Source organism: Podarcis muralis, chromosome 10 (assembly GCF_964188315.1).
Source record: "Podarcis muralis chromosome 10, rPodMur119.hap1.1, whole genome shotgun sequence".
NCBI lineage: Eukaryota > Metazoa > Chordata > Lepidosauria > Squamata > Lacertidae > Podarcis > Podarcis muralis.
The window spans coordinates 49,384,053-49,397,843 of record NC_135664.1 but is presented as its reverse complement, the minus strand read 5'-3'; the positions used below and the strand labels follow the sequence as shown (position 1 = coordinate 49,397,843).

The window sequence follows — 13,791 nt, the reverse complement described above, 5'->3', positions numbered from 1 at the left end:
ACCCCACAGCACAACAACTGGAGAATCAGCCTCTCCAAGCTGTGTCCTTAAAAGTGTTACTTAGGGCTCATCCATACTTCTGCTTGGTTCATGACTTCTAGGCACGGGTCTCTGAGAGATCTTGTTTTCATAGAATCATAGAATCATAGAGTTGGAAGAGACCACAAGGACCATCGAGTCCAACCCCCTGCCAAGCAGGAAACACCATCAGAGCACTCCTGACATATGGTTGTCAAGCCTTTCTTGTCCAACTACCTCATTCTGTCAGTTTCCCCAGAAAACCCACTCTTTACTGCTGAATAGGTGCAAATGTCAATCAGGTTATCTGCAGATTGCCCAGTGGTATTTTTCTAGAAAATGGGTGCTGGAACTCATAGGTGGAGCAACGTAGCTGCTCCGGCACCCGGTGGGGCTAGCTGCCCACGGGGGCACGACGCCACAAGCATCCCAGGGGGTGTGTTGCGGCACACGTCGGGGTGTGTGTGCCGCGAGCAGCGTGTGTTCCGGGGGGTGCCGCCAGTGGCCAGGTGTGTGTGCCGCAAACATTGAGCATCCGGGTTGCGTATGCCGTGAGCGTCGAGCATCCCGGGGGTGGCGCGGAGATGTCATCCCCCTCAGTGATGACCGCACCCACCGCACCCACCTTTCTCTGTCACTGCTGGAACTCAAAATGAACACCTCCCTTGTTCTCTTATAATGGCAATGGTGTTCACCTGAGAGGTGCCGAAACTGAGTTCCAGTTGAGGAGAAAGCCCTAGGATTCATGTTTGTTCCAATTCAGCAAGGAAAGCAGTGGGAAAATCTCTCACACTGGTGCCTGGAATCACAGACCAAACAGAAGAAATGGCAAAACAAAGTGTGAATGAGCCCTTAATGTGTAGCTGATTGTGTACCATGCAAGCAGACTGTTCCTCCAATTCATAGTAATCGTAGGTTACCACTGTGTGGGTTACAATCATTACATGCTAGTAGACAGTTAGGATATTCATTAGAAAGAGACTTCTTATCAATCCTTGTTTTGTTGGGGCGGTATTTGCATTAACAGCTGCTAATGTGCATTTTGCCCCAAGTGAAGCAAACTGCATGTTAAAATATGTTCATAGGAATTCAGCCTCGGAGATCTATTAATCTGCTTGAGCAGCCTCAGCCAGCAATAAATCCTAGATCAGCCAAGTCTACCTATTTAGGCGGCAAACTGTACTCTATTATACTTTATAATTCACGCTCTTAGTATGGATTTTGAATTTCGTCTACTGCCTTTGCTTCAGATGGTTCTGCAAAGTATATATTTCTTCAGTTCTTCCTCACCACATTTGAAGATGAGATAAAAACTTCCCGCAAAACCTGGGCACCTAGATCAAACCAGTTGTATCCGGCCAGAAATCACCCTTTCAAGAGTCAGGCTGTCAATACTGGAGCTGCTTTCAAGAGTTTGGTTTTCATGCTGGTTAATGCAAGTTTTATGAGACCTAAACTGCTATATAAAACCACAATCCCTTGACCAACTTCATTCCTTATTAGGTCTTCATTTTGAAGAGGTAAAATGGAAATTCTAGATATGAGTTTCATTTCTGTAATTAAGTCATAAAGGCACACAAAAATATGCTTAGGCACCCAAAGGTGAAATGGATATAACAATGTAGATGACTGACAGCGCTATCCTATACATGTGTATTCAGAAGGAAATCCCATAAACTTCAATGGGGCTTACCCTCATGTACGTAGGTCCAATCTAAGCTATTGCTTTTCTCACTAGTTAGAGGACTGGGAAAAGAGAAAGGAACACAGTCCAAGTATCATTTTATAGAAAATGATGAGGACAACCCAAGGACATAATGACGTGGGAGAAATAAAACCCTAGGCTTGATCTGAAATTGAGGGGCACACCTCCATATAATTGGTGCTCTAGAATATGATACCCTCTGCTGGGTTTCAAAGCATAGATAATCAGGGATCTAATAGGATTTCACAAAAAGAATTAACAAGACTTCTATAGCAAAAACTTCAACCATCGTTTATAATTAAAAGAAGCCCGAACCCTTTAGCTCCCAAGAACCATAAATATCTTATATGGCAAGACAAACTCAATCACATCTCCCCATCCCATTGACTCTTTCAGCTCCTCTCATCTCCACAAATGTCTACTATGGGCACAAAAAGTCCTCTAGTTTGGTGCCAGGGGTTGTATGTGTGGGTTTTTTGGTGAGTGCTATTGACCCAATAATAATGCATTAGTGGTAGATTTATACTGGAACATCCAGACGTTATTCCACGTTATTAGTTCTGCAATGCTTCCCGAATATTGCTGCAGTACTGCCATGGTTGGAGGGATGCTTTTGTGCTGTAGCACAGCATAAATGGGACCCACACATCCCATAATATTTGCGGTATGAAAAGTTATAAGATTTCAGCATAAAGCTATGGGACACACACAAATTGGAACAAAGCAGTATGCATGCCTTGAAATGTTTGTGCATGCAAACAGTATTTAAAGCATGATTGCAGATGACTGCCTGATACCTTCATGAGCAGAAATCATAGCACTGCCCAAGCTTTAATATCAGCCAAGGGGGCCTGCCTAGTATTCCAGTGACAGGTATTATACATTGTGTGGCTATTCCATGCTGGCACCCCAGCACTGGAACTCCCTGGCCCTTGAGATGCGGTTAGTGATTGTTGTGAATTAGATGCTAGTTCTTGATGCTGGCTTACTGGTATCTTCTCAGCTGAGAGATAGGTATACTTGATGGTTTAATGCATTAAAAAATATTTCATTACAAAGGCATATTTAATAAAACAACGTTGATTATTTAGCATCTTAATAAATATATATTTAAAAATATTTCATTGATGGTCTATGTATTGTGATTTTACCTGTTTGGTGTTACTTGCCTTGATATCTTCAGATCAAGGGTGGAATACAACTATTTTAATAAACAAACAAACAAGTCCTGTTTGCCTATCTATATCAGGGATAGGAAACCTGCCGACCTCCAGATGTTGTTCTACAACTCTCATCTTCCCTCACCATTGCACGTATTGGCTGGAACTGATGGGAATGGGAGTCCAGCCACAACTGGAGGACCATCGGTTCCCCATCTGTGATGAACATGAATGATTTTCACCCATGATTCCCAGAATGAAAGCAACTCTAACCAATTCCAAGTTGCACAAAAATCAAGTTCCATGCTGTTGGTGGTTTTTTGGGGGGAAACAGACTACAGACTTACTGTACAATGTGGTTGTGATAAAACAAAAACCGGCATACTGGCTGCAAGGCAAAAACCCACCCCTAAAATCTCCCTGGCTCCTTTGGCTTAAACGTGCCAGAAGGCAACCCTACTTGAGCCCATGTTGTGGAAATGCATCACGATGCGCCATAATAGAGATTAAGTGCCATGACTAACTGCTTGTTTGATTATGTCAACGCTCCTGGCAAGAATTAACATTGGTGGTATGTAAATACTACTACTGTCAAAAAAGAATGGTCGCAAAATGAACATTTGACAGCAGTCATAGGCATTTTGGCACAGGGGTTGTGGCTCAGTGGTAGGGCATAGCTCTGGCATGCCAAAAGTCCCAGCTTCAATTGCTGGCAGCTCCCAAGTAGGGCTGGGAAAGATTCCCGCCTCAAACCCTGAACACAGACTGACAGAGGATATGAACTGACGGTAAGAGCTGTTTGACAGTGGAATAGTCTACCTTGGAAGGTGGTGGACGCTGCTTCATTAGAGGTTTTAAGCAGAGGTTGAATGCCAGAGATTCTTTAGCTGCGATTCCTGCATTGCAGAGGGTTGGACTAGATGACGCTTTGGTCACTTCCAACTTTTCAATTCTATGATTCTAAGGCAGCGAGGTCACTGATCTGACTTACCACAGGCGGCACTACCAGTTACACCAAACAGCGAACATTTCTCAGCTGAAGCAAGAGAAAAGGCAGCTCATGAAGACTCTCATCCATTCATTCTCCTTCATGTTTATGTGCTGATGAGTGAGGAAAGCAGGCAGAGGGTAAAATCATGGAGGGAGCAGGGGATAGGAGCTCCAGCTACCTTTCCTCCTGGTTCAGCTACAGACTGGTGGGCTGTAGCTCAGCAGCAGAGCAGACACTTACAGGAGGTCTAAGGATTAGCTACCCATATCTCTGCCTGAGATGATCTAAGCAGATCTCAGGAAGACCCTTCTCTACTCGAATCCCCCAAAAGCTGCTACCAGCATAGGGATAAGGGGGACCTGTGCCTCTCCAGATGTTGTTGGAGTACAATTCCAACCTGCCCTTACCATTGGCCATGCTGGGTGTGAGAAAGTGGGAGCGGGAGAATGATTGACACTTGCGGTGACTGCCCTGTTGCTTTGTCCTTTAACCACCACCACCCCAAAGTAGTTTTTCCTGCAGTCTGAAAAAATATGGAAGGAACACAGTAGGAAGCAGTGTTGAAGGACACCAATTTGTTGACGATGTCAAGTAAATTGAAAGTTTAAAAAAACCAAAGAAACACTAGTGAACAAAGAGCAGCAATCCCAGAATAAATGCTTAGTGTGGGAGCACACCTTGGCCCATTCACTGTCCTTGTGATGTGGCTCTCAATGGGTTCCAGGTGTTTGGACGATGCTGCAAGTCCAGTCACATCTCAGGTGACTTCAGTGGTGCCATCATGGCAGGGCTTTGGGGCAGACATCAGTAGCATGAGTTTGAGGACTGTCAAATTCGACAAGGTTGGTTTACCCCATTTTGAACTAAGGGCACTTCCAGATTGCTGCTAGTTTGAGATTCAGCCACATACTGGCAAATTCAGTTAGAGTGGATTTGGTGCTCTTGGTCAACAAAGCTGCTTCCCCCTTCCCATCTGACTTTCTGCCGGAAGGAAATGTATGGGAAAATACAATGGATAACAAATGCTTGACTCGCTGTCGTATAACCTCCCTGTGAACTTTGCGGAAACAAATCAATGCTCAATAAGCAGGTCATCCAAAAGCAATCGAAGTTAAGAAATCCACATTGCCATTGACAGGGAGTTCCATAAAGTCCGGAGTCTAAAATTATCTAACAGTTCCATTGGGTTGCTTCCAGATATTAGGGGGCTTATCCCCTTCCAGTTGTCATACTCTTGCGACTGCTCCAGTGATTCAGAGTGCTGACCACCGTAATGAAGCCATAGGAAAGAGGAGGTCCTCCATGTTCTGATAGCTACAGCTGCACATCAAGCAGCAAGTTCAACACAGTCATACCTCGGGCAATGCTTCAGGTTGCATTTTTCAGGTTGTGGGCTGCTGAAACCCAGAAGTACCAGAACGGATTACTTCCGGGTTTTGGCGGCGACGCACGTGCATGTGCAGAAGTGCCAAATTGCAACCTGCGCATGCGCAGATGCTGCAGGTGGCGAACCGGCATCCTGCACGGATCATGTTCACAACCTGAGTGTCCACTGTAAAGGACAATTAAGGCTTACATGAAGAGGTGCAGGTCAAAGACCTGTTACTATTTCTGCAGCAGGGACCCTGTCTCCAGCAGCACAGAGCTGCCCAATCAGCATGGAAGGGGAACTTTGAAGCCACCAAGAAAAAGTCTTCTCACACTTTGTTCTGATTTGAGCCAGCCAAAGTGAAAGAAGCTGAGTCCACCACTGAGGATTGGCTTGTAGAGTTACACTGGAGAAAGCATGTGGGGAAAAACACCGAGAAGGATTTGTTATGTATGCTCCAAAGCCAAGCATTTAGAACACTGAAAACACAAGGTGCTTCAGCTATAAAATAATGGTCTTCAAGTCTTGTTATGTACAAATGTTTGAGAGAATAAAAGAGAAAAACATTTAGGCAACTCTGAAAGAAGACACTGGAGCATTCCAAAACATTTGCCCATGCATGTGCACGGAAATTAGTAAATCTAGTTGAAACGCAATGCATGGATATCTGCATTAATCATTGCAATGCATCCGTGTGTGTGTGTGTTTAAAAAAAGAATGTTGTATAATCCTAGAAAGCTGTTAGATGATGTGGCTGTGACTGACCTGAAAGGACCCTGCATTTCTGAATTTGCCACTACACTGTTGCTTACATTGTACCTTAATAGTGTTACAGGGGTTGGGCGCCACCCCCACTCTCTACTAAGCGGTAGCAAGATTCCAGGGGGTTCCATGCACTCACCCGTGGTTTGTGCTCCTTTGGAGAATTGAATACGCAGTAGAGATTGTCGTAGCTTCAAGGTTTATGGTTTATTCACCTATTTACACCTTCAGTCTGCATGGAAGGAGTCCAGGTCTTACAGCATGGCCATTTCAAGAGGGACTTGTCCCCCACAGCAGTACAGCCCTGGAGTCCAAGGCATCTCTCCCAGCCAGCCTCCTTCTCCCCAGCACACCTTGCTCTCAAGACCAGGCCCAAGAATCCCTCTTAGATGGGCCACCAGCACCTTTTGTCATGTTAATGCCTCTATCCCAGGTGAGGCCTGTCTTGGATAGGAAGCTCAGCCTGTATATTCCCACTGGCCTGCAATCTTCCCTTCAATCATGGGCAGAGCCAAGATTTTTGTTAGGGTGGTCAGGCTTTTGTTGGTGGAGGCAGAACCCCAGATTTGTATTGATGGGGGGGGCAGCTGCCTCCCTCTAACCCCCTTGGCTACACCCATATCTTCAATACTCCAAATAATCAAAATCCTACCATGTATTAATGTCTAGGGTTTAGTGGGTCCACTCCCAAATCTATAACAATAGCAATTGCAATTCTAAACAGGAAGTCCCTTTTTATTTTATTTTTAAATGGCACTTTCTGTTTCAGGAGCTGCCTTCCAACCACTGTTGCTTCAAACATTAAGAGCACTAGCAGCAGGAACTGACAACAGGGGAAGCAGCCTGGTTTTCAGGCTCTGATAGATTTCTTGCTCACCCCTTCCCTGGTTACTCCCCCCCCCCCCCATGTCAGTTAAGAGATCTGTCTTAGAGCATCAGCTCCTCCATTTTGTAGGAGCCAAGAGCCAAGAGAGCACAGGTTTCTGAAGGAAAGGGGGAAGCCCTTCCCATCTGTTGATGCTGCAGAAGTGCGCCCTGCTGTCCCCCACCCCCCCTTCACTCTGCCCTCCTAGGCAACCCTCTGGGCTCCTCTTAAAGACGTGGCCAGCCTTGCTTGAGAATGGGAAATGTATTTCTGATTCATTCCCAGGGTCTGGCCTTGCACATGCAAATGTTAAGCTTGCACTGCATTGGTGAATGTCACAACACTGTTAGCAAGTGAGGTCCCCCCCACACCCCCATTAGCTAGCACTTTGTTAATTTACAGTTTGTTCACAGTTCTCTGTCAGCTACAATAACCTCCCTCCCTCCCTCCCTCTGCTTTTCTTAGAGAGGTTACACAAAAGTCAGATAAGGTTGCTGATGTCCCATTTTAAAAGGCACGGCAGCCGGCAAAGAACACAAGAGTCTTTCATTTTGTATAATTCAGATATTAAGCAAAAAGGAAAGAAAAAAACAACTGCTAAGTAATATATCTATTTTCGATTGAACAACACAATCCACATTCCCTTTTTTCTCTTTTCCTGGGAGCAAATTGCCTTACACAGTCTTTGAAAAGAGAAGAAAATGTTTTGTGGAAACAATGAGATTACACCTCTTTCAATGCAGAGGAGAAACACACACACAGGTGCAACTTCCTTACTCAAGCAAAATATTAATGTTCGTTTGGAGACGAGGAGAGTCGCCTGTTTTGCAGGGAAGGTTGCCAACAGCTGGGCTTGACAGGTGCTCCAGTGACAGGCAAACAGTTGCCATGTGCAGTACTTGGACAAGTTAGCACTGAAGAACTATTTTTTTCTTACCATATAGATATTAAAGGCTCAGGAGCCCATTTTAAGCCATGAGTTGATAGGGATGGGCGGATATGTCAATCCTGCTTTCTCTCAGTTCTTCATTTTCCCAATCTTAAACTCATTTCTCCACATTTGCACATCAGTTTGCAATGTTTAAAAAGGAAATCCTCATGAAAATTAATCAGCATTCTAGTGCAAATTTCTCCAAACATGCATATTTTTGAAGGCAACTTCACCCAATGTACACATTTTGGCAAAGCCATTTCCCCTCATTTACAATTATGTCCCGTCTTTCCTCCGAGGAGCTCAAGGTAACATACGTAGTTCTACTTCCCATTTGATCCCCCCAGCAACCCTGTGATATGGCGGAGAGAGAGAGAGTGACCAGCTCAAGGTCACCCAATGAACTTCATGGCTGAGTGAAGATTTGAGCTCTGGTCTCCTGGGTCTTAGTTCAGTGCTCTAACCAGTGCACCACACCAGCTCCTTTCTTATATGCTATTTTCATTGAGGTATACATTTATATGCACACTTTGCACCAGTTATGCAGTTTGGTACACAGTGTTGGCTGGAGAACTGCATTGCAAAATTTGAAGAAGTGCACATTTCAAAGGATGGCTCTGTTTTGGTTTTCCTATTGTTTCAGAAAAAGTGGATTGAATATGCTTCCCTTTAAATGCAAACTGAACTGGATTTCTTCCCCATCCCTATGAGCTGGCAACCTGAGCCTAGGAACTTGCAGAGGAAGCTTGTTCCACCAGGGCTTGGACCAGGAATGGAGAACCTGTGGGCCTTCAGATGTTGTTGGATTAAGACTACCATCAGTCCCTGACATATAGTGAAAAGAAATATTCGAGTGTAGGGAAGCAGACCCTTTACTTCGTCTGAGATAAGAATGAGTTGGATTTTGACAATATTGGAGCTAAATAGTACCAACTGGTATATCATAAATCACAGAACTGAAGAGCTGGAAGGGATTCTGAGGATCACCTAGTCCATCCCCCTGCAAGGCAGGAATCTCAATTTCCCCTTGTCTAAAACTTAGGCAAACTTCTCTCCCTCCACTCCTATCAGCTGGAAGGGGATAATAGCACAGCCCTACTCAGCCTTTCTCAGTCTTATGGCAGCACTGTATGGCCACTAGCTCTTGCCAGGTTTGCTTGCCTCTAATTTCTCCTAGGTTGCCATTTTTAGAACATTTATTTATTTAGGAAATGGATGAAACTTCTCTATATTTTAACGTAGGTAGTGTAAAATATATTGGGACGCGGGTGGCACTGTGGTCTAAACCACTGAGCCTCCTGGGCTTGCCAATCAGAAGGTTGGTGGTTCAAATCCCTGCGACAGGGAGAGCTCCCATTGCTCTGTCCCAGCTCCTGCCAACCTAGCAGTTCAAAAGCACCCCCCCAAAGTGCAAGTAGATAAACAGGTACCACTCTGGCGGGAAGGTAAATGGTGTTTCCGTGCGCTGCTCTGGTTTCTGTGTTCTGTTGCGCCAGAAGCGGCTTAGTCACGCTGGCCACATGACCTGGAAAAACTGTCTGTGGACAAACGCTGGCTCCCTCAGCCTGTAAAGCAAGATGAGCGCCGCAACCCCAGAGTCATCTGCAACTGGGCTTAACTGTCAGGGGCCCTTTACCTTTACCTTTAGTGTAAAATATAGGAAATATATTTTTTTAAACCCCATAGAAACAGAAGAGCATCCATATGGCAAGGTGAGGCAACTGTGTCAGATGCAAAGATCTATAGGGGCAGCAAATCGTCTTTATTCTCCCTTGTTCCTGCTGCAGATCTCCACTCACTCCTTCTTCTCTGCCAGTGAGGCAGGTGCCATTTTTATGGTTTGCCTCAGATGCCAAAGTATATTGGGACAGCCCCGAATCTGCAGCAGTTGTTGCTGATACCAACAACCCAGGAATGCCTTGTGGAGAGGGAGGGGAGGTTTTAAGAAGGCGCTGAAAAAGCTATGATGGTCTACACTGCGTCTTCAATTGTCCAAAGGAGCACAAACCTTGTGCGAGACCCTGGAACCCTCCAGAATATTGCTACTGTTCACCAGAGAGTGGGGGTGGCACCCAACTTTTGCAACACCATCAAGTGTAGGTAGGATAACCACTTCAGCTACGGAAATAAAGAGTGCTAAAGATCCCAGAAGAGCAGGAATGGTTGAGCCGCCATGGGAAGCAAAATCCAAGTTAGGCTGCGAGTTGAGCGACTAGCAGAGCACCTGGGGAAGTGCCTCACTTGCTCAGTTACTCATTTGAAAGTGGTCAAGCTAAATGAGACAAGTTTAAAATCAGGATGAAATAAAATTGTTAAATTGAGCACCTGTGGCAGTTCTGAGACCATCCTCCCTTAATAATGCTTTCATTCAAAAAAGGAAAAGCTGTGGCCTACATAATCGGCAGGAAATAGTGCTAATGGAGCTGCTGCTGAGACCTCAAAGGGGCCAGGGAGTCCTTTTATCCCCAGCAAAGCTAATTCTGAGGTAGAGTGACAGCTACAGAATTAACAAGCGAGAAGTATGGATAGGCAGCCTACCTGGACCCAGAAACTGATAGAGGTACAGATAAAGTTGAAAGGACCACCAAATCCCAGTGTCCCAGTCAAACGATATACAGCGGTACCTCGGGTTACAGACGCTTCAGGTTACAGACGCTTCAGGTTACAGGCTCCACTAACTTGGAAACAGTACCTCGGGTTAAGAACTTTGCTTCAGGACGAGAACAGAAATTGCACTCGGCCGCGCAGCGGCAGCAGCGGGAGGCCCCATTAGCTAAAGTGGTACCTCAGGTTAAGAACAGTTTCAGGTTAAGAACGGACCTCCAGAATAAATTAAGTTCTTAACCCGAGGTACCACTGTACAGAGGAGAGGCAAGAGTCAGAGACAGGGCCTGTCCTTACATTAGGCAGAGTGGGCTGTCTCAGGCGGCATTTGTGGGGGAATAGGCAGTAGGACATATCTGTGTGTACCACCTGCCCTGCACCCCCTAAGGCAATGTCGGGAGTGAGTAGGCAGTAAGCCACACCGTGCAAAGTGGAGTTAACTCTTTATTAGCAAGAACACAATCTTCACAGACTTGGTGGATTGTCAGGCCTAATGAGCACAGCAGCTCATCCCTGGTAGGGCTAAGTTGCTGAGACTGAAAGTCCCTGCCTCCCCAGAGCTGTCTAAGTCCCCTCCTCTCCAGGGTTTCCCCCAAGCAATCAGAGACTGTACCCATGTGAAGCCAATTTCTCCTCTGCCCTTTTCATGCCTTTTCTGGTTCAGGGAGACAAGTGGGGAGGAGCTTGTTGCAGGAGGGAGAGATGCCCATGTCTTCACCAGTCTGACTCATCACTGCCTCTTGTCCCCCCCCCCCCGCTACTGATTCTGATTCTGCCACAGATTCTCTCTGCTCACTAAACCCTGTTACCTCTTCAGCTTCTGACATCTCCTCCCCACAGTCTTCTCCCTCTTCTCCCTTTAACCACTCATTGTCATCCCACCACCAACCCCCTGGCTCTGAGCTTTCTTCCTTTGGGGGTTTCCCAGCTGGTTCCTCTCACCATTCCTCTGCATCCAACCAGTCCCTGAGAGCTAACCTGCTGCTCTCAGGTTAGGGATGGGGAAGGAATTAGATCTAGTACGCATTTAAAGGTGAACTTCTCTAATTCACAGTTTCCGAAGCATATAAGTGAACCGAAACACCTAAACTCGAATTGAGGTATGCTCCAATTCAGCTTTAAAGAGCAAGTATTTTTTTAAATGAGAAAATTGGTTTTGGAAAACTGTTACAATAATATACACTGAAATTCAGCCAGAGGGATTTGAGGAAGTCACTTAACAATGTTGCTAAGATTGGATTAAGTACAATTAAGAGGTATGTTTGTTTAATTTTTTTGGAAAATCAATAAAAAAATAGAAAAAAAATAAAGAGCAAGTTTTCACAGGGAAAACTTGGGGCAAAATACAAAATACAAAACAAGAACAATGCTCATACATGGGGCATTAAAGTGCAGACCTGGAGGCAAATTTAGGGCAGCGTGGCCAGTTCCACTACACTGGGCACCGAGCCGAGGGAGTGCTGCAGGGCATCAAAACTCTGATGTAGTGAATTTAGCAGAATGGAAGGTGAGGCGGGGGGTGATTTTGGCTTTGTACAGGGCACCACTGAAATTTGAAAGACAAAAGCCTGCCCCTTCATGGACCTGTGCCTGGAAAGAGTGGGAGAAAAGGTAAGTGTGGATAAGCTCACAATCTAACCACAGTAGGCTTTGTGCAAGCAGATCAGGATGAATGCTCAGACCCTGGAGAAGCCCTAAGTGCTGGCATCCATACCATTTGGAGATCCTTCTACAAATTGTTTTCTTCCTGATTCAGCTCCCACTATTGTCGCTTACAATGGAAGCCAGCGGGTCTCTACATTAGGAAATCTGCTGTGTGCTAGCTAGAGCAAGGGCATCACCGCTAGTTTCTGCACACAGTGAAGGAGTCAGGGGAGTGGAAGGGAAATCCAGGTCACTAGTCCCAATCGTGTGCACTTATTTCCTTCCCAGGAGCAAGTGAAAGAAAGAGGCCGAAAGAAAAGAACTCTTCAAGAGGGTCTGTTTGCTGCCAGCAGTTCTAAGGAGGCTTACAACTTAATCCATAACAGGCCTATGTGGAAGTTATGTCCCCTTGATTTTGATGGAGTTTGTTTTGAAGTAAGTCCGCTTAGGATGGAAGCTTTGGGCTGCTCATCCCAACCTTAAGAAAATGTAATCATGCAGAAGACAGTTTGTGCTCTTCTTTGTTCCCATAGTCTTCTGTAACTAGGGAGGGGTGAATCTGTCCATTTTGGTTTCTCTCGGTTTCTCATTTTTTCCAGTCTTAAATTCAGTTGCGTGGCAAGGTCCCAGACCCTCCCGGGAAGTGGAATAAAGACACATGAAACAGTGGGAGAAAAAGGACACAACCAAACGTAGATTCACAAAATGTTTTGGGGTATGTGTACCCCTGCATCCCCTCCCCCCAGAAAAAAGCACTTGTGTGTGTTTGTGTGTCTGTCTTTCTTTCTTTCTCTGTCTGTCTGTCTGTCTGTCTGTCTGTCTCTCTCTCTGTGTGTGTGTGTGTGTGTGTGAGAGAGAGAGAGAGAGAGAGAGAGAGAAAGAAAGAGAGGGAGAGAGAAATTTATTACGTGGTTAAAAACCACACACTTTATTTAATACAACAAATGTGAATATGGATAAAACAAAATAAAACAAAATGGTGGGTAAGCAAAATAGAAGTTGTAATAATTTAAAAGAGAGAGAGTAAGGCTATGTAGATGCAGTAGGTAAGAATGACTGAAATATTTTATAGGCTGTCACACAAAAAATTGTGACCAATGTTGTAATCTCTGGTATTCCCCAGTATAATGCATCCTTGTGTGTTATTTTCAGCAATAAGCGCTCCAACTGGAGAACAGCCTTTACTGAAGGTGTCACAGATTTTGAAGAAGCATGAACTCAGGGCAAAAAGGTGAAACGAGCTGAGAGGAAGGCACATTTGGCAAACCCTCACCATGATCAACTCCCGCCCAGAAACCTATGTCCCCACTGCAGAAGGACGTGTGGATCCAGAATTGGCCTCCACAGTCACTTACAGACTCACTGTTATATAATATATATAATCAAATGCATACTTTATGCTAACTTGACTGGATAAATGCATTGCAAAATTGGGAAATGTACAGATTTTGACGGATGGCTGTGTTTTGGTTCATGTATTATTTTAGAAAGTGCAAATTAGTTGGTTCACCTTTAACTGCAACCTGAACCAAATTTTCCCTCCATCCCTAACTGTAACTAAGCCAAAGCACATGTAAGCGTGGGGGTATTCTGAGGTTTTAGAAAAGTACCTAATATGTATAAACTGTTTCAGAACAAAAAGCAGAAAGGGGATGGAGAACCTATGGACCTCCAGATGTTTTTGGAGTACAGCTCCCATCATCCTTGACCATTGGCCATGCTGGATGGGGCTGATGGGAACT

At 45.1% G+C, this 13,791-nt stretch overlaps 1 protein-coding gene across 2 annotated transcripts in view; it reads right to left on the bottom strand.

The window, feature by feature from the left end:
- Window positions 1-13,791, bottom strand: part of CACNG2 (calcium voltage-gated channel auxiliary subunit gamma 2) — a 124,644-nt gene that overhangs the window by 73,992 nt on the left and 36,861 nt on the right. The window lies entirely within an intron of this gene.